Source organism: Choloepus didactylus, chromosome 13 (assembly GCF_015220235.1).
Source record: "Choloepus didactylus isolate mChoDid1 chromosome 13, mChoDid1.pri, whole genome shotgun sequence".
Lineage (NCBI taxonomy): Eukaryota > Metazoa > Chordata > Mammalia > Pilosa > Megalonychidae > Choloepus > Choloepus didactylus.
In genome coordinates this window covers 37,582,602-37,605,928 of record NC_051319.1, presented here as the reverse complement: position 1 = coordinate 37,605,928, position 23,327 = coordinate 37,582,602, and the positions used below count along the sequence as shown (strand labels likewise).

At 38.7% G+C, this 23,327-nt stretch overlaps 1 pseudogene; it reads left to right on the top strand.

The window, feature by feature from the left end:
* Positions 1–20,396: 20,396 nt before the first annotated feature.
* Positions 20,397–21,151, top strand: LOC119507668 (annotated as a pseudogene).
* Positions 21,152–23,327: the final 2,176 nt, after the last annotated feature.

The window sequence follows — 23,327 nt, the reverse complement described above, 5'->3', positions numbered from 1 at the left end:
AAGCACTCATGAGTTTCAAATCTGTATATTCAATTCTACAGCTGTACCTCCACTTGGATTTCTTACAGCTATATCAATCTTCAGCAACCTCCTAGCTAGTGTTCCTGCTTACTCTCCTGACCCACCCACTCTCTTGCTTACTCTATATCTCAGCCAGAATCATCATTTAAAATGCAAACCAGTCTTTTTAGGAAACAATCCATAGCACCAAATTAGCTTAGGTCAAGATTTTATAATCTCTCAATCCAAACAATTTTTTTAATGAAATTATGAGTCTGAAGTAGTTACTCATATAACTCTTTTCACACTCCAACCAAAATACAATTCACTATTCAAATTCAGCAATATCATTGTTATTGGGTCTATAATTTACTTTAAATTATTTCAGCACAAAGCATGACTATATATATATATATATATATATATATATATATACATACATATTATATATAAATATATATATGCATTAATTTTAATTTATACAATAGAGGTGACCAATTGCTCCAATGGGAATATACAATTGAGGGCTTACTCCAGAGGCAGCTGTCATAAGCACTTCAGCTAACCCTAGAGGCTGAGAAGATTCTAGACACAGTTTTGTAATGGTAAAATTAGTGGTGTTAAAATTATGTAGAGTAGTTGTCCTGGGCTTTGCCTGGGGAGCGCTGTGAAACCTGGTTCACCACTAGGAGCTCCAGGACTGAACTGGACTGAACCAAACTCATCATCTGAGCTGCAGAATGGACTCCTGTAAATCATAGTAATGGGAAACATATGAACACTTACATGTAATAGTACAGGATCAAGAAAATCCAGCTCATTAAGAAACAAACAATGTGACCTTCTGCCTGAAATATCTCAACTGCTTTAGAAGTATCAGTGCACACAGCAGGTCATGGGATGGTCCTAGTGCCTCCAGAATCACAGCAGGGCTGTCAGGCTGGCTTTTCTTTGTGGACCTGCCCTGCTCTTCTCCCAGACATGTTCCTGCTTCTGAGCCACAGAGCTTCAGCCTCCCAGGACCATGGGCTCAGTCTGCCCTGACTTAGCCTCCCTTGGCATCCAGAACTCTGGGACAGAGGGTCACCAACTCCTGCTCTAGAAGCAGCAATAATATTGGAAATTATAACCAGACCTCCTGGTACTAACAGCATGACAGTTGCAAAAACAATACACAGTGGAGAGGGGCCAAATAACAACATAGAGAGGAGTGGTATTTAGTTAGTCCCCTGAAGCAACTAATGAACAACCAGGAACAACTAGTAAATAATTTGGAATAACTGCTGGGGGACAACCATGACTGTCCACACATCATATACCAACCTGCATTGGGAGGAATGCCAGAGATCACAGCATAAAATATGTAAGTAAAAGCTGCAGAACCACACCAGAAGCCTCCTCCCCCCATGGCAGGCTGAGCTGTAAAATCTCACTATGGTAGAAAGCAGCACTCTCTGAGCAAGTGAATGTAGCTCAGCCCAGCTCCAACTGGGGTTTTAATTAACAAATGTGGACTGCTGAATACAAGCTACAAAACCTTAACAAGCAGACAGAGGCTTTTAGTGATGACTGATCTTAAAGAACTAGAGGACTCATCTGTCCTGGGAGGTGGAACCCAGAAGACAAGGTGTTACCTTAGGCCAATGAGTGAAACTGGTGGTCCGTTTGATTCAGATTGGCTCTGAAAGGGGGCCTTCTTTTCCTTTGTCTCTCTCTCAATCTGCAGGGCTCAATGGAGAGAGCCTCTGCCATTTTCAGTTTACAGTGCTCTGACCCAGACAGGAGTGGAGATAACAGAGTCAGAGAGACAAAGGATATATTCAAATGCAGGTGAAAACTCCCTAGGGGGTGTATTTTTCCTAAGAGGAAGGAGGTGGGGCCCAGCCTTACTATCGGTCTTCCCTTCAGAAAAACACCACAGAACCTGGGGGAAAGCAATCAAAACAGAAACTAAAGGGCCACACCTCCTTACATCTAGTCAGGAGTGGCAGGCTGACAGGCACCACCTGGGGGGCAGGTTAGAAGAAGCACAGTGGCTAGAGACCTCACAGGAAAGTCTTTCAATCTCTAAGACAAACCTGCAGGGAGGGAGACTTGGAACTAAATATAACACCATTCTGAGATCTGAACCCATTCTGGTATGGGAAAAGCTGATTGAGGTAATCAAAGAAACCAGACGCCTATACAACAGAAAACTACAATCTACACTAAGGAAGAAAAAGATATGTCCCAGTAAAAAGAACAAACAAACCTCAATCAAGATACAGTGGCGATATTGTTTCACTTTAATGAAACAATCTATTAAAGATTTTCAAAGAAATATGCAAAATCAAATCAAAAATCAAATCAATGAGTTCATGGAAGATATGGCAAAATAGATGAAGGCTATAAAGAAAACACTGGGAGAACATAAGGTAGAAATTGAAAGTTTGAAAAAAACAATGGGCAGAAACTATGGAAATGAAAGGCACAACAAAAGAGATGAAAAACACAATGGAGACATACAGCAGATCTCAAGAGGCAGAAAAAAACACTCAAGAACTGAAGAACAAGACACCTGAAATCCTATACACAACAGAACAGATAGGGAAAAGAATGGAAAAATATGAGCAATGTCTCAGGGAATTGAATATCAATATGAAGCACAGGAATGTACATGTCATGGATGTCCCAGAAGGAGAAGAGTAGGGAAAGGGAGCAGAAGCAGTAATAGAGGAAATAATCAATGAAAATTTCTCATCTCTTATGAAAGACATAAAATTACAGATCCAAGAAGTGCAGTGTACACAAAACAGAATAGATCAGAATAGACCTACGCCAAGACACTTATTAATCAGACATCAAACATCAAAGACAAAGAGAGAATCCTGAAAGCAGCAAGAGAAAAGTTATCCATCACATATAAAGGAAGCTTGATATGACTATGTGTGGTTTTCTCAGTAGAAACCATGGAGGCAAGAAGGAAGTGGTGTGATACATTTAAGATACTGAAAGAGAAAAACCTCCAACCAAAAATCCTATATCCTGCAAACTGTTTTTCAAATATGAGAGTTTAAAATATTCTCTGACAAACAGACAATGAGAGAGTTTGTGAACAAGATACCTGTGCTACAGGAATTATTAAAGGGCACACTATAGACAGAAAGGAAAAGACAGGAGAGAGAGGTTTGGAACACAATTTTGGGTGATGGTGGCACAGCAATGTGGGTACACTGAATAGGGATGACTATGAGTATGGTTGAGAGAGAAAGGTTAGAAGCATGTGGGACACCAGAAGGAAAGAGGAAAGATAAAGACCAGGACTGTATAACTCAGTGAAACCTAGAGTGCTCAACAATTGCGATAAAATGTACAAACATGTTTTTGCATGGGGGAGAGCAAATGAATGTCAACCTTGCAAGGTGTTAAAAATGGGGTAGTATTAGGGAAAAAATATGGTAAATGCAAACTGGAGAATGTAGTTAACAGAAACATTGTATTATGCTTCCTTTAATGTAGCAGAGGCAATATACCAAAACTAAATGCCTATAAGAGAGGAACATAAGGGAGGGGTATGGGACTCTCGGCATTGGTGATGCTGTCTGACTCTTTGATTCTACTTTAGTTTAACTCTGTCTTTCCTTTTGTTGCTTTTTAGCTATCATGTTTTTTTTCTTTCTTTTTCTTTCTCTTTTGTCTCTCTACCTTCTATGACTCTTCCTCCTTTGTTGTGGAAGAAATGGAGATGTCCTTATGTAGATAGTGGTGATGGTGGTGATGCATAAATATGTGACTATACAGGGAACCACTGATTGTTTACTTAGGACAGAAAGTATGGTCGGTGAACAAATGCATCTTAAAAAAAAAAACATGGATGTAGAAACTTTGAGGGCATTATATTGAGTGAAATAAGTCAGACACATAAGGACAAATATTGCATTGTCTCACTGATATGAACTAATTATAGTAGGTAAACTCATAGACATGAAATATAAGTTACCAGAATATAGAACAAGGCTAAAGAATGGGGAGTGGTTGCTTATTATGAGCAGAATGTTCAACTAGGTTGAACTTAAGTGTTTGGAAATGGACAGAGATGAGAGTAGTGCATTATTGTGAGAATAACTAACAGTGCTGAATGGTGTGTGAATGTGATGGAAAAGGGAAGCTTAGAGTCACGTCTGTCACCAGAAGGAAAGTGGGAGGTTAAAATATGGGAATGTATAAAACAGTGAATCTTGTGGTAGACAATGTCTGTGATTAACTGTACAAATATTAGAAATTTCTTTCATGGTCTAGAACAAATGTATGACAATATAACTAGAAGTTAATAATAGAGGGGCATATAGGGAAAAAATATGCCTATTGTAAGCTATGTCCTGCAGTTAGTATTTTAACATTCTTTCAGCACAGTAACAAATGTACTATAACAATACTATGAGTCAATAATAGAGGGGGGTGGGTGGTTAGGGACATGGGAGGATTTGAGTTTTCTTTTTATTTTTTTGTCTTTATCTACTTTCTGGAGTAATGAAAATGTTCTAAAAGTTGTAAAAACAATTAACTGTGGTGATGGATGCACAGCTGTATGATGGTACCATGGGCAATTTATTGTGTACTTTGGATCTTAGGATAATTGTATGGTATGTGAACCATCTCAATAAAACTAAATTTAAAAAAAATATGTAGACTATTTTATTGTAGAGAATCCCCCCACCCCCACCCTTGCCTGAATAGGGCCTAGAGAGCTCAGGAGATCAATGCCTTTAGGAAAAGCACTCCAGGCTTGAATTATAATAGTCTTGCTTTCAGCCACTTCCTCAAAATTCTTGGTCACCTGGCTTTGGCTGGATGATTAGCTAAATCCTCAGTTGTCTGAGATGAATGGTTTATGCAACGTGCTGTTTGAACCCCTAAAGGACAGAAATGTTGGGCTTCACATAGCTTATAGAACCAGTAATATGACTTTATGACTTTTGTTTGTGGTGTGTGTGTGTGTGTGTGTTTGCTAGTAAATGTCTGCATGTACAGCAGTATACAGTCTGGGACTTTCTCTCACTGTAACCTTTTCTCAGGTTTGTAGGAAAGAGAATAATAATCCACCCCTTCTCCTATCGGAGGCTACCTTTATTTACCATGACCAAATTGGCTTATGTCAATTTGCACCATCAATAACAGAGACATTAAAAGAAGGTCAGGAGGGGAAGAAACCAATCTTTGTGTCAACTTTACTGTAGGGCAGGCACCACACCAGGTATATTACCTCATTATTTCCCTCAATATTATTATTCAATGAGGCAGTTTTTCACAGAAAGGAAATCAGAAGTATTAAATAATTTATCCATATTCACAGTTGATAAATACTAATATTGAGCACATGTCTGAGTTCAAATTTTGTGGTTTTCCACAAAGTCCTGATCACAGACCATTTACAGGGATCAGAAGGAACCAGCTTGATATCTCCCAGTGGACAATGACAGAATATCCACCAAGGCTGACTCTGGGAGAAGATATATAATTCAACTTCTCTCTACACATTCTACCTTTCACATTTAAAATCAGTCAGGAGACAATCCACCTCTAGCCCTCTCCCTTAGGGTGACACCTGGATTCCAGGGTTTAGGATCATAAGATTACAGATAAATAGTAGGAAGGAAAAGCAAAATAATGATTAAATTGAGCTATTGATAATAAAGTTACATTGGCTGGCTGAGTTCATAGACAGAAATCTGCACCTACTACATTCAAAAGTAATTAAAATAAAGTTTATTATATATATATATAGGTAAGATCATTGATAATTTTAAAACCTGGGAAGTTGTATCTGAGGAAATGACTAATATACTTTTAACTGGCTGAAGAAAACATTCTTGAGGCTGTGAGATTAACAGTTTTAATGACAGGAAGCAGAAGATTTGGCAGGCTTGAGCAGCAGTGTTTCAAGAGGAAAGCTGGAAATTTAATGGAGATAATTGGAAGCAAACAAGCAGACTGGAAGAATCATGAACACTTGGATAAACAGATTTAAAATAGCATCTTAGTCTAAATGTGTAGGTCATTTGAAAAGCCACTATGTAGTGTAAACGAGGCAGGTGACGAGGTTAAAGCAGAGGACAAATTGATGGTTTACAGCAGTTTTAAGAAATTACTAGTCAGGCAGGACTAAAGTCTGAGAATGAAAAGATATTAAACTAGACCAGGTGGAAGTTGCTGGCTCCAAGTCTTGGCAGCTGAGATGCTTGGTTGAAAAAATTTGATAAAAATCTACAGGCTCCTGAAAAGCCAATTGGAAAATAACAAAAAATGGATAGTTTGGAAGACTTGCTTTTGGTCCTCTTTTATGTCCATCTTTTACATAGATTGATGAGAAAAGAAAAAATACAAACTTAGATGATTATGGAAATTCTCCTTCCAAACATCCAAACTGGATCTGTTGTCTCTAAACACACTTGGTGATAGGAATTACCTGGCAGCAAGGACAAAATATCTTTCAGTAAACAGAAGGTTTTTCAAAAACTATTCAGTCAAGCAAATGGCTACCTCATTAACCAAACTGGGAAAGATTCCAAGTGTTTACAAAATCACCGTATATACACCTACAGACACAAACTAAGCTTCTTTTGTGGGCTTTCTTTTTAGCTGCATTGAAGCAGTCCACCATTTTCCTAGGTGGCATTTTAATACACTTGTTTTCTGTTTGACAAAGAGTGACTGACAGTGATAAAGAAAATTATATATTAATTTCCCCACCAAAAGCAAATGAATTAAAAAAGACAAGCTCAGATGCTCCATGCTTCCACTGAGATTGGAGTGTGAATTCCAAGCCATTCATTTAAATGAGTTCACGTCATTCTTTGTTTAGCTTTGTATGCAAGCTGAACCAGTTAGATTGCAGAAGACTTATAATTACCATGAATATTCTAGTTCTAAAAATCACTTTAAATACTTTCTGTAAGTGAAATGATTTCAAAGAGCAGCATCCTGTTTTTATTCAGTCCCAGAACCTCTTACTTAAATACATATTGAATGGAAAAAAATCAGGGTTGCTTAATTTTCTTGCAGCAATTCAGAGTATCAAAACAAGTCCAGACTTGAGCAAAAAGATTTTTGTCTGGCATCTCCCTCAACTCCATTAAAGCCAACCTTCTGTTTTCTGTAGATATCTACCCTTAGGCTCTTAGTGACCTGCAATTTCCTCTTTCCTTTTATTAGAACCTTAATAGTGACAACAGTCCACAAGACCTCATGCTTCAGATGGTTCTACCCACTCCACCATGAAAATGCACCAGTCTTTGGCTTTAATTCTTCAGAATTTTGCTCTCTGAGAGGAATCTTGGTATTCAAATGGATTTATTTGTTATGCCTAGCTGTTGATATCATCACCTCTCCAAGAAAGTATATTTAAAACAGAAGAGGGATTTCTACTGATATTGCCTTAGTTCAAAGAAATAAGCCTAACTGTAGTAATGCCAAGCACTATGACAAGCCACTCTGGATACATTCTGAACAAAACATAGGTAACCACATTTTCTGCCTTTGCATCAGGCTGTCTCAGTCCAGAAAATAAATGCACATGGGTAACAAATCTCAAAAGAGCAAACCCTAAGAGGCTAAGTCACAGGAGTCATTCATCACAGTATTAGGCAATTCTTGAGCTTTAGGATGATTGATGTGTTTAATTTAAACTGGCCTGGGTACACTGGATGTGTCCCTGAAGTGGTAATAAGGTGAGTGGGTGAGGTGGAGGAGGAGATTTTTAATGGAAAACAGTTTTCTCTTACAAGCTCTTTTGTGCACATCTTTAAAAAAAAAAAAAAAAAGTTTAATTGTCTCAATATTATACAATCCTAACCTGATCTCTGAGTTTTTCCTAAAATGCCAATGAGGTAAAATTGGTTTTAAGTCTTATTACCTAAGACATTCTTTTTTAAAGTAATAAAGCCATTCATAGAAAACTTGTTTCAGTTTATCATAATTATGGAGTAGAATCAGAAGGACCAATTAAAATTCCACTAATGAAATGTTAAAAGATTTTAACATAATCATGTTCATAGTGATGGACTTAACTTTAGTCTTACTGTTTAAAGGAACACACAGGGAAATTACTGAATTGGAGATAGATGTTACAACAACAGATCCTATTGTATGACTTCCTGGCCTTCACCAGGAATAAATGCTTGTCTATAAAAAAGCTTTTCTATATTTGTAATTTAGTATTTCCAATATTAGATAGTAAAATATGACTATTTTAGAGTTTTCATACTCTAGTATTAAAATTTGGTGCAAACATAAAATATCTAACTAGATTTGAATAAGGAAATGCCTCAGAGTTGGTCTGTTTTGACTGATTACTTCCACATATTAAATACTTAGTCTACTGTGGCCCAAACAGTGTGTGAGATTCTGAATATGAGATGGCAATCTGCTTTAAATGTTACCATTTAGATGAGTATATAGGTATTAATAAAAAAAATTATAATATGTATTTAGTGCTGTGAAAGAAAATTATAGGGTGCTTTGAGAGCATGTCATAGAGATCCTAATGTAGACTGGGAGATCAGGAAAACTCTCCCTAAGGAAGTATCTGAGAAAGTTGTGAAGGATGCTTGTCAACTACATGGTTGGATTAATAATTGGAGGGAGAGCACTATGGGAAGAGGACCTAAGTGGGAAGTGTGCTGCATTTGAGAAATGAAGAAAGATGGCAGTGACTGGAAAGTAGTGGACCAGGAGGATAATTGTGAGAGATAAGGATGAAAATACAGGCAGCAGGAAAATCATGGAGGGCCTCCTAAGCCATTCTAGACATTTTATTTTCATTCTAAAGGCACTGGAGAATTAAATGTTTTAATAGCAGCATGGCATGAGTACACATTCATGTTCACAACATGCTGGCTCCAGCATAGAGTATGAGCTAGAATAGGGCCAGAGTCAAAATGGAAAGATTAATTAGAAGGCTATTAGAAGGAGAAGAGATTGTAAGTTCAAATTTTTTGTTTAATTTTATTTTTTTTAGAGAAGTTGTGAATTTATAGAGCAATCATGTATGAAATACAGGATTGTCATACACCACCCCACCACCAACACCTTGTATTGGTATGGAGAATTTACTATTGATTATAGCACCTTTTTATAATTGTATTATTTATTAAAGTCCATGGTTTAACTTAGGATTCCCTGTTTATGTAGTGTAGTTCCATGGATTTTGTTTTTAAAAAAAATTATTCCATTGTCATATACACAATCTATCATTCCCCCTTTTAATCATATTCAGATATGTATTTTGGTGTTGTTAATTGCATTCAAAATGTGCTACCATCACCACCATCACCACCATCCATTATCTAAGCATTTCCATCTTTCCCAAATTTTCAAATGTACATTTGAAGCCTTAACTTCCCATTCCCTATCCACACCCCATCCCCTGGTAATCTACATTCTAGATTCTGACTTTACAAGTTTGCTAATTGTTTCAAATCATGGGCTCATACAATATTTGCCCTGCACCTTTGACTTTGATGGAAATGACAAAATGGAGAGAAGTGGACAGATATGAGGAATATTTAAGAAGTATGGTGGACAAGATTTAGCAAAGGATGAGTGAAAAATACAGATGTTTTAGAGTTAATACACAGGTATTTGCCTTGTGAAACTGAGTGGATATGGGGTCATTTGCCAAAACAAAGAACATAAGAGGGACATTTGGTTTTGTGTGTATGAGAGTGAATTCAGTTTTGATGATTTTGATTTTTAAGTTCCTTTGTGACATCAAAGGGGGATGTGCTGGTTTTAATCTATTATATATCTCAGAAAAAGCCACGTTCTTTTAATCCAATCTTGTGGGAGCAGACTTATTGGGGGTGGGACATTTTGCTGAGATTGTTTCCATGAAGATGTGACCCCACCCATTCAAGGTTGGTCTTAATTCATTTACTGCCATCTCTATGAAAGGATAAAAGGCAGAGACATTTTGAAAAGAGCAAAGAGATGCTTAGAAAATGCCCAGACATATTTTGGAGAAAGCTATTTTGAGACTGGAGCCCAGGAGAGAACAGCAGACATTGCCGTGTGACTTGCCATATGACAGAGGAACCCCAGATGCCATCATCCCTTCTTCAGTGAGGGTATCCTCTTGTTGATGCCTTAGTTTGGGAACTTTTATGGCCTTAGAACTGTAAATTTGTAACCTAATAAACTCCCTTTATAAATCCAATCCATTTCTGGTATTTGGCATTCCAGCAACTTTAGCAAACTGGAACAGATTTTAGAACTAGAGAAGTGGGGTGCTGCTGAGTTTGCAATTACCAAACATGTTGGAACAGTTTTTTAAATGGATAAGGGGAAGACTCTGGAAGAGTTGTGATATGTTTGATAGAAAAGGCCCAGATTGCTCTGAAGACATGGTTGTTAGAAACATGGACGCTAAAGATGCTTATGACAAGGTCTTAGACAGGAATAATGAATGTGTCATTGCAAACCGGAAGAAAGGCAATACTTATTCTAAACTGGCAGAGAATTTGGCAAAATTGAGTTCTGGTGTCAGATGGAAGGCAGAATTTGAAAGTGATGAGCCGGGACATCTAGCTGAGGAGATTCCCAAACGGAATATGAAAAATGCAGCCTGGCTTCTCCTTGCAGCTTACAGTAAAATGCAAGAGGGAAGAGATAGACTGAGAACTGAACTCTTGGGTACAAAGAAACCAGAAATTAATGGTCTGGAAAACTGTGGGCTTCCAGAATGTGAGACCCCAGTAGATAGTGCACCATGTGAGGATTTAATGAAATCTGGAACCAGCCAGCCATTGCAGGACAAGCCAGGATTGGAGATGGAGTTCTCTAGGAAGGATTTCTTGGAAGTCCTGTTGTCTGGTTTTGACCCCTGTGTGCTGCATGCCAATCCAACCAATTTTTTGCAAGATCTTTATAGATGGAACCACTGCCAGTCTGGACTAAAAGGGATAGCAAAGGGATAGATTGAAGGGAAAATTTCTTCAAAGAAGGCAGAACTAGGAAGCAAAGCTGTGGAGCTAAGATACCTCAGGCCAGGAGAGCAGACCCATCCATGCATGTGAGTTTGCCCTACAGTTCAAAGAGGGTGGAACACATATCCCTGGGATTGGGGAGAGCCTGGCCACCACCCCACTGTTCAGAGAGGGTTGCGCATGTGCCCAGAGGTGGCAGAGAGTCCGAGTGCCTACCCAGATGCTTGAGAAGGGTGAGGCTTAGAACAAGATGGTCTCCCCAATACTTTAGATATGTTGGAGCAATTAGCCCACATTTAGAGAGAGCAAGGCCACTGTGTAAGCATTGGAAAGGGTGAGACTACTGCTCTCTCAAGCCCCAAGGGTAAAACTTCTTTCTATAAGTGACTCTTTGACTTTGATATCTAATGGAGTTTGCCCTGTGGGTTTTCAAAACTGCTTAAGTCTGGTGACCGCTGTTTTTCTTTTAATTTCTTCTTATGGCCATAGGAATGTTTATCCTATTACTGTCCCTCCTTTGTACATTGGAAGCAGATAACCTGTTCTAAGTTTCACAGGTCCAAAACCAGAGGGAAATTTTGCCATGCTTGTAATTGATTTTGATAATACTTTATACTTATCTATTATTCCTAAAATCATTTAACCTTTTGTGATAATGTGATGGAGTGTATTTTGCATATGGAAAAAACATGTCTTTTTGAGATCCAAAGGGTGGAGCATGCTGGTTTGAATCTATTATGTATCCCAGAAAAAGCCATATTCTTTTAATCCAATCTTGTGGGGACAGACCTGTTGAGGGTGGGAACTTTTGATTAGATCATTTACATGGAGATATGACTCCACCCATTCAAGGTGGGTCTTAATTAGTTTACTGGTATCATCTGTGAGAGGATAAAAGGCAGATATATTTTGAAAAGAGCAGAGAGACACTTAAAGGAAAAATGCCCAGAGACACTTTGGAAACAGCCATTGAAACCAGATGTTTGGAGATGCTAAGCTAAGAGATGAAGCCCAGAGTCTTCCCTGGAGAAGCTAAGTGAGAACCCACAGATGCTTAAGGAGAAGGCCACTGGAATCAGAAGCTGAAAGCAATGCAACCCAGGAGCAAAAGACCAGCAGATACCAGCATGTGCCTTCCCAGCTATCAGAGGTGTTCTGGGTGCCATCAGCATTTCCTCAGTAAAAGTATCCTCTTGTTGATAGCTTAGTTTGGACACTTTAATGGCTTCAGAACTGTAAATTTTTAACCTAATAAATCCCCTTCATAAAAGCCAATCCGTTTCTGGTATTTTGCATAATGGCAGTTTTAGCAAACCAGAACAGGGGGATATTGGATAAATACTTGCATATATAAACCTGAAGCTCAGAAGATAAATTGGGTAAGAAATATAAACTGGGAGTTAGTGGCATGGGGATGGCAAAAAAATACTGTGGATTTAGAGAGAAGGACCTAAGAGTTTTGAGGAACAGCATATTTAGAGACAGTAGGAAAAATGAATAACAAAGACTGACTAGGAGATTCCATAAAAGACCAATATGGATCCTTCAGAACTTCATGATGGAGAAAAAGCTGCAAAAATATAAAACCAGTGTTGTTGAAACAATAATGTGTTGTACTGTGAAAGTAGGATGGAAAATTAAGGGTAGATAGGTCTTTTTTTAACTCCATGAGCACAGAGCACAATTACCTGAGAAGAAAGAACAATAGTATACCCAAAACAAATGGAAAGTAAGTTTTCTTTCTTACTTCCCCATAAATTTAAGAAGTGTCCTCAGTGAAGCCACAGAGAGGCATAAAATCTCTGTGTCAGTTATAGCCTTTAGAGTAGCAGATTGAAACATATATAGCAAAGAAGTTGCTTGGGATTTAAAGAGACTATAAAAATTAGGGTATTCCATGAATATTCTGTGAAGTTAGGAAAGTATTTGTTTAAATCTTTCCTGAAATTTGCTTCATCTTCTATATTCCTAGAACTAATTCTTCCCCAAACTCAAGCAGGAGTGTGAATTTCCAATGCATCCATGCAAACACATCAAGAAATCTAGCAATAGCATATTTTTTTGCAATAACACTTCTGAAATATGCTGTCTTCCATTTTCATGCTGGATTGCATGACCTCTTACTTGCTACACAGATGCACAACTGTTGCCCTGGGATTTACCTGCACCCTCATCCTTAGAATTTCCTTTGTCTCTTTTCTGGATCCCATGTTTTCTCATTCTTGATTCCCTTTGTTGTTTTGGTAGAGCACCTCATCCAGTAGTGTTCTGAAAAAGGATATATGGAAGGTAAATTTTTTTAACATTTTATGTCAGTAAACATATTTATTCTACCCTTGCACTTGACTGATAGACTATTAAAGCATTCTAAATTGTAAATCACTTTTTCTTAGAACTATAAAAGCATTGCCTCATTTTCATTAAACTTCCCAAATTGTTGTTGATAAATCTGATGCAATTTTAATTCCTCTCTTCTTTCCTGTTTTCTTTTACCTGTGGGGGAATATTTTTGAATCCTGTCTTCATTGCCAGTGTTTTGAAATTTCAAGCTGATTTATCTGGGTGAAGATCTTCTCATCCATTTTGCTGGGTGGATGTGAAATGGGGTGCCAGAATGTTGGGAACAGAGTGGAAGAAGGTAGATAAGCTTCTGTCTGATTTTTATGTAGATTTAATTCCTGTATTCAACACAGCATCCTTGACCTCTGTTGTGGTTTTTGCCCTTGAATCAGAATCCCTATGGTTCTGTCTCTCCAGAGGGCAATCTTCTTTTCTTCCTTTGGGATGAGGAAGGGTAGTTACAGGTGGCTGGGGAGAAAAACTGGTGAGTCTGATTTCTTATATAGACTTTCTATTAGTTCTTCTGTCTTCCAGAACCATATGCCCTTGCTTTCATTGGTATTTGGCACCCTCAAACTTTGAGCCTATCTCACATTCTGTAATATAAACTATCTTAAGCTATCATAATTCTGTTAATTTAGGTTGCCATTTTTTACTTCCCAATGTTGACATCTGTCCTTTAAATCGGTATCCTCTATTTATCTTATTAAGGAAAAATAGCATTTACTATAAGCCAGAGATTGTTTTAAGTATTTTACAACCACTAAATTATATTGTACCTCAAACAATCCTATGGGATAAGAATTATTTTTGTCTCCATTTTACAGATGAGGAAAATGATGCTGAAAAGAGGTTAGGAAATTGTCCAAGGTCACGAAGCTTGTATATGGCAAAACCAGGATTAAAACAGCCAGATTCTTAACCACTGCTCTATGCTGCCCACTTAATGGACAATTCAGCTACTTTATAATTGCTAATGGATACCTTTTTTCCACATTTATAAACACCAAAAAGGGGCAAATTCTTCCTATAAATTGCTCTTAAGCTTATAAGCTTTGCTTGTTTATCCCTTTACTGGCCATTCCATCATATTTAATCCAAAATACTGATAGTTCTTTAAATAAAATGAGAATGTTCTAAATATAGATTACATGTATATTTAAAATCTGGTGGCTGCATATAGATATCACCCAACAATAAGTCAATTGCACCAAAATTAATGAGAGATACTTTACTTCAAACCAGTTCATCTACTTGTGACCTTAAGAATTTCTTTGACCTCAAATTCAACTCAAAGTATTAACTGGCTGTTAAACAAGATAGTGCAACACCATAAATTAATAGAAAGGGGCCTCAAAAAAATATCATGAAATTCTCCACTGGCCAAATATACCTGTTGAACACGTTTTACAGATTTTAACATAACAAAAGGTGGCCAAGATAATATAAGCTATTGAAAACTCTTCAAAACCTGAAACTCAGGGCATTTTCATCCTTAGGGCAAAGCAACAGGAATTAGGGGAGAGGCCTGGCTGGGAAAGCACAGCCCTATTGCATCAGCCACTGTTGCAGGGCTCCCCTGGCCCCTGGGCAAGTAAATTCACTGGGAGCCACCTTGGAAAAGGAACTTTGGGAAGAAGGCGTTTCCTCAGGCCAGGATCAACTAAAAAAGGATCAAAGTTTTTTTCTGTTCTTGTAGGGCACCTGATGTTAGTATGAAGCAAGACCAGAATATGTATTTGGTAACCATACGAGATGGTTTTGAAGAAAAAAGGCTTGCCAATAATTTTAGCATAAATTATATCTCAGTGCCTTATCACACACCAAAACTTGAAGACATTTGTATTGTGTCATCACACAAAGAAATTCATCTTATAAAGTTCCAAAAACAAACACTTCGTATTTTGTTTGGAATTGCATAAAAAATGAATAGTAATTGGGAGAGGAAACCTTTATAATCTTGAGTCTTCTCATCTAAGAACTTGAAAATTAAAAAAATGTGTATAGGCATGATTTGGATTGCTGTGTTCCCTTTCTGCAAAATCATTTCTTCAATCAAAACCTAAAATAGCATGAGGAGGATGTAAAATTGTTCTGAGGAGAAGTGAATTGGATAGGTAGTAAAGAAATAGCATAAATTGAGTGTTAAAGGGAGATGATTCCTTTCCACCTGGCAGAGCCATAATCATTTAGTTCAGTAAGCAGCCATAAATCTCAATTTCTCAAGATTATTTTCAGCCTTTGTCAGAAGAAATTGAGTATTATTCCCAAGAAACCCGTTTCAGATATTTGATATATGATGAAAGATATCTGATGATGTTAATAGAAGTTGGTATTTTTTTTAAATGTAGAAATTTTTTATATGGGAAACTTTTCAGTAATGCACATAAATTTGAGTATATACTTTTTGAAGATAATTCAGCAACTTACTTCTAGAAAGTAAGTTCCCAACATCACAATATTTTGCAATATTTGCATCAACTTTTTAGAAATTGTAACATTACAAGTAGAATTGAAGTTAACTACATAATGCTCCCTGGTCACTTTCCTCTCCCTTTCTCCCTCCCCTTTCTTTTCCTCTCCCAAGAATTAACCAATAATCTAATTTGATATTTGCTAATCCCATGTATATTTTGTATTATAACTATATTCGTATTACATCTTTTTAAACTTTATAGAAATTACATCATATATATATTTTTTTCTATTAGCTTTACTTCAGCAACAAACAAGAAGTATCCAGATTGATATCTGTAGCTCTAGTTCAATCATTTTCATTATTGTATAGTTTCATTGATTGACTATAATAAAATTTGGAATAAGGTTTCTCAATCTTGCTACCATTGACAGTTTGGCCAGATAATTCTTTGTTGGGAGGAGGGGGCAGGGGCTGCCCTGTGCATTGTAGGATGTTGGTATACATTTAGATTATTTTAATTTATTCATTATTACAGGCAATATTGCAATAAACATTCTTATTTATGTCTCTTTGTACACATGAATGTGAAGTTTCTCTTGGGCAGCATTTTTCAACCTTGACACTATTGACATTTTGGACAGATAATTCTTTGTTGTAAGATGTCAGGAAGCAGTGGCTCTCCCATACATTACTGGGTGTTTAGTGGTATCTCTGGTCTCTACCCACTAGAAACTAGTGGCAAACATTGCTAAATGTCTCCAGACATTACTAAATGCCCCCAGTTGATAACTATTGCTTTAGAGCCTACACATTTAACTTGATTGCTGTTTCCTAGACTATATATATCTTCAACTTAACCAAATTTTTGCCAAATTGCTTTACAAAATGGTTGTAAAAATTTCCTTGCAACCATTAGTGTATGAGATTTTCACTTCTAGATTTTTATTATGAAATATTTATAACATAGAAAAGAAGACATACAATGCAGATGTAAAATGTCAATAGAAATAATAATAAATAAACACCATGTATCCACAACCCAGTTTAAGAAACATCATCATCATAACTTTGATGTCCATGTGTTCCTTTCTGATGCTATCCTTCTCCTTCATGTCTCCTTTCCCCAGAGGTAACCACTTTCTTGATTTTTAAATTCATAATTTCCTTCCTTTTCATACAATATATGCACCCATATCTAAATGCTATGTTGTGTTTCATGTTTTCATATATTTTTCAGTGCTACATACATGGAATCATACTTCTAAAGCTTCGTTGTTTTGTTTTGTCTTTGCTTAACTTCATGATATTGTTCAACATGATGATTTAAGTTTTATTAATGTTCATGCAGAAAACTGTAACTCATACATTAAGAAAATATCCAATTATGAAGCCTTGTATCATGGTCTCCAGAATACCAGTAAAGTAAAAATTCAACCACACTCATTATTATCATTTATATATGAATCTAAAATTTATAAATTAAGGCTTCAAATAAAAACAAAACAGACATGCAGAAAATTAATCCAACCATTAATTTAGTTTAGTTAAATAAATATGGTCATAAATGATTCCTCAGTTAAATAATGGTCATTCGGTCAAATTATTTTAGAAATAAGCTTTTGAAACACAGAGCAGTTAAATGGCCAGGTATAGTTTGCAAAGCAATTTACTTCTGTCATCTGAAACCAGAATTTTCCAATTCTCTATTCTCTCTTTCCAATCACCAGGTTGCCACTGCTGTAAACCTCTCAGAGTAAAAAAATGTATCTTCTACATCTTTTACTGTCTTTCTACTTGACCAAATATATAGAACTATGCTTTACACATAGTAGAGTGAAAATTGAATATTTCAACGTATTTGGAGATGTGTCCTATTTAAGTATGACTAATTTTAAGCTGACAAAGCATTCTAATCTCAGCTGATGATTCAAAGGAAATCAACAGAAATTGGCATTTAAATCAAGAATGCACTTGGATTCATCTTCTGTGGAAGTATGAGACCTAGTATATACCTCCTCCTTGAATGTCATGAGTGTATTCATCATTTAGCAATTCCTTTATGGATGACAGATACAAAACTCCCAGGAGGCAAATGGCTCTTTCAGAATAGCTGTTATAAAGATATGCTACCGTAAAAGATAAACTACAAAGGAAGAAAGGAAAATTGATATGTTTATGATCTATCAGAGGTGAGAAAATAACTTGATAATGATAGTATAATAAGGTATTAGTCTGTGCACTTCTCTCACTCAGTGCCAACCAATTGAAGAACAGCTACAAACTGATAATTGCATGCATATCTGCTATGCAATGTTATTGAACCTGACATTTTAAAAGTGTATTTCCCTTTCTTCTGAAAAGCACATGTAAATGAAAAGGGATGAGAGACTTCTCATCGAAATAAAGTGAGATAAGACTTAGATGGCTCATTTAAAATGTTTTGGAAAATGGCATGATAAAATGCGTTTCTAGTCTGTATGACCTAAAAGGAAACAACAATTTTTGATATTGTTCACTTGCTTTTTCATTCATGTCAGACAGGAATTTTCTAATTAATTTGTAGTCTAAAATGAACATTTCAATCCATGCTAGCTATGGCCAGGAACAGACAGCATGGTATCCCTTTCAGTTGTGCTGCACTTGCTAATACTCAAGGAATCTCATAGGAAAAAAAGTTTGGCCTTAGCTAACATGATAGAATGCACCTCAAGACTGATTATGTGGCAAGAGCACATAATTAAGCACATTGCTATCTCAGCATCTTTATACTGTTTTACCAGGAATGAGATTGTCAGTACCGTGTGTTCTAGTTTGCTTATGCTGCTGGAATGCAAAACACCAGAGATGGATTGGCTTTTATAAAAGGGGGTTTATTTCACTACACAGTTACAGTCTTAAGGCCATAAAGTGTCCAAGGTAACACATCAGTAATCGGGTACCTTCACTGGAGGATGACCAATGGTGTCCGGAAAACCTCTGTTAGCTGGGAAGGCAGGTGGCTGGCATCTGCTCCAAAGTTCTGGGTTCAAAATGGCTTTCTCCCAGGATGTTCCTCTCTTGCAAGCTTACTCCTCTTCAAAACGTCACTCACAGCTGCACTGAGTTCCTTCTCTTTGAGTCAGCTCATTTATATGGCTCCACTGATCAAGTCCCACCCTGAATGGGCGGGGCCATGCCTCCATGGGAACATCTCATCAGAGTCATCACCCACAGCTGGGTGGGACACATTCCAAGCAAATCTAATCAGCACCAAAACATCTGCCCCACAAGACTACATCAAAGATAATGGCGTTTGGGGGACACAATATATTCAAACTGGCACACCATGCATCTTTTCTTCCTCCTCCTTTTTCCATTGAATATACATGGTTTTTTATTCATTGACTCAATGAACTTTTCTTTATTCTATGTTCTATGTACTATGCTAGACCCCAGTGATCAGTCATTTAAAAAAAAAAAAAAAAACAGATACAGTCCAGACATTAGATTGACATTAGACAAATGTGTCATAGTTTCATTGGTCTCATGCAGACAAAATAAAATTCCATGTGTCTGGAAGAGAATGGGGCTGGACAAAGCAAAATGCAACCAAAGTGGTGTTGCAGTTTTGATTTTCTTCAGATGGTGTCTCATTCTTCTGCAGGATCAAGAGAAATAAACAAAATTAATACAGTATTAATTATTAATACCATAGCACAAAGTAATTTAAATCAATTGAACAAAATTCAAATACAAGGACAATGACTTTGTTTTGTTTAGCTCTCTATCCCCAGTGTCTAGCATGACACTCTAAAATCTATGTTAAAAGAAGTACTTCCAAAATGATGAAGTACTGACCTCTGAAATAGCAGTTCGTCTCTTAAGGCAATGAAATAAATAGCAAAAAAAAAAGTCAAAATCAACTTTTTAGACGGCTGAAAATTAAGCAAAGATTTGCAATAATCACAGGAACATCTATCCAAAAAAAATGACAGAATCTCAGTAAGAACAGCAAGCTTTGTAGAGTATTAAATTGTCCTAATTCAATCCTCTCCCAAGCTCAGCAGATCCTTGAAAAGCAGTACCCTCAGAACAGCTTGTAGTGGAAAACCCAGCATTCTTGTAGCACTGAAGAGGTAAATGGATTTGAAGCTCCCAAACAGATTCCATCCCCAGAAAATTGTCACTCTTTGACCTGTCTAGAAACTCCTTGGAAAAAAAAACAAAGAAAACAAAAACATTAATAGGGCCTATCTTGGTTGACCTGACTCATAACTCCCTCAGTAAGGAAAGTATCCTTTTTCCAAGGCATTTCTATAAAGCAAATCAGTGACAATTGTTAAACATAACAACAACTTGAGGCAACAATATCCACTGGAGCAGACAGAAGACTGGTCAGAAAGGTAAAAGGAATAACTGGGCAATGAGAGTCCATAAAGAGCTTTGAAAAAGCTCCAACATTTTAGTGTGGCTTCAAAAGACCAAGTACAGGCCGCTACCTGCTCACAGAGTGTTGAGTGGGAGGTGTGGGCTCAGAGTGGGCATGAGGCCAGCCACGCCGGGCCATGGAGGGCACGTGGCTGGGGAGGTTGGTGGCAACAAAGCCTCCTCCCAGCGCCACGCTGCTGGCAGCTGGGGACCATAAGGGGCAGAGGAAAGGAGGGGAACAGCCACAGTACTTGGAGGAACAGTCAAGCATGCCCCAAGACAACATGGCCTCCCTGATCCAATGGATCGCCTGCCAGGCGTGCCTCACCTTATGGGGCAGTGGGGGCAGCCATGTTGCTTCTCAGCACGGCACCTGGTGCCAATGGCACCAGGCTTTTCAGACAACCTGAACAAACTGAAGGGCCTGGTGACCAAAGTCCATGCCGAGGACCTGAACATTGCCCCACACAAGGTCATGCTGCAGCCACTGCCACCCAGTTTGCTGCCCATCATCTACATGCATATCTACGAGACCACGGCTTCAGCCTCTGCATGTTCTTGCTCAAGAGTGGTACATCCATCCTGCTTCACAGACCTCCCAGGCATGCACAGCATGCTCAAGGTGCTCTACTGCACAGTGTGCATCAGCTGCATGAACAAGCTGGAGGTGGGCTGTAGGCAATGGCCATGGAGCAACCACCCAAGAAGCAGTTGGAGCTGCTGCTGCAGGCCCTAGAGCGGGACGCCTTGCTTCTGGACATGTTGTGCTCGGGGGTGAGTACAATCTGCACCAGATTGACGCCGTGAATGGCCCACCACCTTTCTGAACATCCTGGTCCCTTCCTAGGACCCTGACAATGGCAGGAACTGCCATTATTACCAGGTGCTAGAGCTAGTCAGGTCCAAGGAGACCTTCTGCTCAGCCTGTGACCTACCCCGAGAGGTGTGGCTCCTGGTAACTACTCAGGCAAATGACTTCTGCTGCATTGTGGAGCCCTAACCCAGTCCCAAGGTCTTCCTGTGAGGCTGCTGGCACCCAGGAGCAATGGGCAGAAGACATGTCCCTCCGGATCTGGGCCTAGCTGCCCTAGACCCACCACAAGAGCTTTATCTCTACCCATCTTTTCCTTCAACATTGGATCTACTGGACTGGGCAGTAGCTGCTTCCTCAGGAGCCATGGAAAGTGCAGGCGACTGGACTCCAGCCACTGGACATGGTTGTGGAGGCAGTGTACCCTGAGAGGCTAGGTTGTATTCTGGCCCTGCCACTGCCACTATGGTTTTGATTTGGGGAATTGGGTAGGAGACTGTCTGAAGTGCTTCCATCCTGAGGCCATAATGAAAATATTCTCCCTCCAGTCTCTCCTGTTAGGCAAAACTCCCCACCCCCAACACATACACAATATGCCCACAACAGATACGACAGCTTACATAAAACCTACTCTTAGCTAATGTAGTGGTCTGAGCAAGAACATAAACAAAAATTTTCCATAACATAGTAACCTCCCTGACATCAACTCCTTAGCTTACCCTGAGCAAGCCAATCCCCTGACTCAAAGCCTTACTTCTCTACAATTATTTCCCCAATCCCCCCTGAAAACCTCTAAAACTGTACTCCCACCTTTTTTTGGAGCTGTTGCCACTCTTAGACTGCCTGTGCATGGCTACAATAAAACTTCCTCCAGTTGAGCTTTGATCTCTTCTCTTCCTGGTCAAAAAACCTAACATACTGGTGCCAAAACCCAGGACCAAGAAAAGAAACAAAATCTCCATCAGCTGGGTCAAAACCCACTTGCCTGACTCTAACACCCACATTGGCAAATCGCCTCCTGGTAAGGAGAAAGCGCCTTCTCTCTCTCCAGCTCTCTCTTTCTGTGTTGTCCAGGACAACATTCATGGGAATCCTAGCACTAGGTGAGAGTTGCTTCTGTTGGGTCAGGGATCCTATGGGTGAGTAAGATGGTGGGACACCTCCGTCAATTTGCGCATCACTGCACTGGAGCTTGGGAACTCTCAAGGGGGTATGCCCTCTCAATTGTTCCTAAGCTTGAGAGCTGAGATTTCTCCTTACTCTATAAACCTCAAAGCAGAATAGATCTAAAACCTAACAAGCTCATTTTCTTTTGTAATTCCTCCAGGCCACAATATCCACCTGGTCGATAAATGGAACCCTAATCCCCAAATTCTTTTAACCTTGACAATCATTGTCAGTGTCTCAGCAAGTGGAGTGAAATCCCATATGTCCACGCTTTTTTCAACCTGTGCAGGCACCCCTCCTCTCTACCCCTCTCTCTGCCCCTCTCTCTACCAAACTTGTTCCACTCATCAAATCCTTCTCTTTCTCCTACTCCCAACTCTTTCTTTGAACCTGCTGAAGACCTTCCCGTCAATTCTCCTCCTCCTCCTCCCTATGCAGCCCCTCCTAATCAAGCTGAGGCAGCTGCTGAACCACAGCCAGTAAACAACACTCTCCCATCTCCAGATTCCACCTCAAAACCTCAACCCTCCCTTCCCTCTCCATGAAGGACCTACTCCTCCTGACCTCAGCCTATCCTCCCCCTGTGAGAAGTGTCTAAACCAGAGGAGCCCATCTGTGTCCATGTTCCCTTTTCTTTTTCTGACATTTCCCAAACTGAAAAGTACCTAAGCTTGTACTCTATTAACCCTGCCCAATTTCTCAAAGAATTTCAATACCTTACTGTGTCCTGTGACCTCATCTGGAGAGATCTCTATGTCATTTTTTCTACCTGCCTCACCCCCAAGGAGAAGGAACAAGTATAGCTAGCAGTTCAAACTCATGCGGACACCTTAAATAGACAGGACCCTAATAATAGCCCTGTGGGAGCCATCTGCAGTGCCCAGAGAGGAACCTTACTGGAATTATCAGGAAGGAAAGCCTGGCCAGCAGTCTCACAACCTTATGATAACTTGTCTCACAGCAGGACTGCAAGCGGCCACACATAAAGTGGTTAATTATGATAAGTTAAAAGAAATCTCTCAAAAGAATGATGAAATCCCAGCAGCCGTTCTAGGCAGGCTTAGGGAACATTATACTAATCTTGACCCAGACTCCCCTGAGGGCACCTTACTCCTACATATGCATTTTATTTCTGTCAGCCCTTGACATCTGCCAAAAACTCCAAAAGCAAGAAGCAGGGCCCCAAACTAACCAAAGTGAGCTAATTGATTTAGCCTTCAAA